Source organism: Pteropus vampyrus, unplaced genomic scaffold (genome assembly GCF_000151845.1).
Source record: "Pteropus vampyrus isolate Shadow unplaced genomic scaffold, Pvam_2.0 Scaffold212, whole genome shotgun sequence".
Lineage (NCBI taxonomy): Eukaryota > Metazoa > Chordata > Mammalia > Chiroptera > Pteropodidae > Pteropus > Pteropus vampyrus.
Genome location: NW_011888993.1, coordinates 328,226 through 330,528, shown reverse-complemented (window position 1 = coordinate 330,528; position 2,303 = coordinate 328,226). Strand labels below are relative to the sequence as shown.

General features: G+C 51.3%; 1 protein-coding gene across 1 annotated transcript in view; it reads left to right on the top strand.

Annotated features, from left to right (window-relative positions):
* LOC105300416 overlaps window positions 1-1,365 on the top strand; it is a 10,544-nt gene extending 9,179 nt beyond the window's left edge. The window contains exon 4 of the transcript XR_002783397.1: window positions 31-1,365. The gene's annotated coding sequence lies outside the window, so the exon portion shown is untranslated. The remainder of the gene's footprint in view (window positions 1-30) is intronic.
* Window positions 1,366-2,303: the final 938 nt, after the last annotated feature.

The following is a 2,303-nucleotide window of genomic DNA, read 5'->3' as shown; positions in this document are numbered from 1 at the left end:
ACAGCAGCATTCTTCATAATTGCCAAAAAGTGGAAACATCCCGAATACCCATCATCGAGAGATGAATGGACACACACAATGAATGGTCCGTCCACGCGGGGCGGTGTCACTTGGCCACGAAAAGGGGGGAGGCGCTGACACTCGCCATGACGTGGACGGACCCTGAACACACGACGCTCCTGAGAGATGCTGGACACACAAGGCCACACGGTGTGAGATTCCACTGATGTTACACGTCCAGAACAGGCGCATCCACAGACAGGAAGCGAATCGGTGGATGTCAGGGGCTGGGGAGGGGACGGGGTTTTTTATGGTTTAGTTTTTGGTTTCAGATGGTGAAACTTCTCGAATTAGGTGGTAGTGATGGTTGCATAAGTGTGACTATACTAAGAACCGTGGAGTTGGACTTTGAAAAGGGCGAATTTTATGGTATGTAAATTACACTTCGTGAAATAATAGAACAGAAACTAGATCTATGTTGCTGTCTGCCCCCCTGACTCCTGACACCGGCTCCAAAACCCCTGTAATTTCCTACACGACAAGAGCACTAGCAGCATCTGTTCTGATATTCGGTGTCTGCCCCTGGGTCCTGACACCGGGCTCTTAAATCCCTGGGGATTTCCTGGGTGACAGATGTGTCTTTTGTTTATTGAGGTGACTCCGGGTGGGGTCCTAGGTAGAGGGGCTGGTCCAGAACAAGCCCTGGTTAGAAGCTGGACCTTTCAGCCCCACCCCCACCATCCAGGGAGGGAGGAGGAGCTGGAGACTGAGTTAATCATCGATCGCACCAACTTGTGGTGAAGCTTCCATCAAGATCCCCGAGGTGACATCTGGTGTCAGAAGTGGTATGAGCGTGACAACTGTGAGAGAGAAGGAGACACACACAGGAAGAGAAGCGAGTTTTTTCTTAGACGTATCTCAACGGTCATTATTAAAAACGGGTGGGGAGGCACAGTGGCACTTGGCGGTTCTCATTTTATTCTTTCGTGTCCTTGACATCTGCCTATGTCAGCACACCTTGTCAGGTGAGATTGAATTCTTCCGACCTGAGGAAGAGTCCATTCTGCCCCACAGATGTGCACGCGTGCGTGTGTGTGTGTGTGTGTGTGTGTGTGGCCCTGATTTACTCTGACAAATGAAATGATGGCAGATGCTCAAAAGCTGCATCTGTTACTGGGCTGGCCCTAGGACATGAGCACAGCCTCGCAGGACCAGCAGAGTGCTGAAGCCGGCCCGCGCTGGCTCATCGTTAAATACTCAGGAATTTTGTGACCTGATTTTTAAACACAGCCAGTACTAAAAATTAAATTACATAAATGCAACTAAATACATCGTAATTAAAGCAAAGGTAATCAATACTCAAAACTCACCATTCCCATTTGTTTTACTATTGTGTCTTTGTCTTGCTGTCACTTAGACCTATTGTGTCATTATGGTGGAAAGAGCGTGTGCCGTGGACTGAACGTGCCCCCCACAAATTCACATCCTGAAACCTCCCCCACAATATGATGGCGTTGGGAGGCAGGGCCTTCGGGAGGTGATGAGGTGGTGAGGGGGCAGCCCCTGTGAATGGGATGAGCGCCCTTGTGACAGGGACCCCCAGAGAGCTTCCCCCACCACCACCACCACAGAGAGTAGACAGGCATCTATGAATCAGGAAGGGTCTCACCAGACACTGAGGCTGCTGGAGACTTGAACTTGGATCACCAGCCTCCAGAACTGTGAGAAATCCATGCCTGCGTTTGTAAGCCTCCGGTCTGTGGTGTTTTTGTCACAGCCACCCGAACAGAGAGTTAGCGACAGCCTGCTACTGCGCATCTCTTCCCAACTCTGCATTCCGCGATGTCACAACGCTGGCTTGAAATCAGCCATAGTGGGCCTTGGGACACCATGGAAGTGGGCACAGGTGACAGATGAATGTCCCCCTTCCCAAGGGCCACTCGTTAAACATGGCAGTGCACTCTGCATGGATCCCAATGGGCCAGCCCAGGCTTGGAACCAAGACTGCTCGGCCGAGGTTATATCTGCGGACGCCCAGCGGACCTGCAGATGGGATGGGTGAGGACAGTCTAAGCCCTTGGGCTTTGGTTCAGTCTGTCACAAAGCGTTATCACGGCATTGACTGACTAACAACCAGGAGTCGCCCTCAGTGGACAGAGAGTTTCGAAACAGTGAAGCCAAGTGCAGATGAGAGAACCTGTTCGTGGTGTCTGAGCTGAATCCAAAGGTAGCTGGGAGCAGGAGACAAACCTGAGACCAGGGTTTGAATCTGGGAACCCCAGTTGTGGGGTTTGGGTTAACTG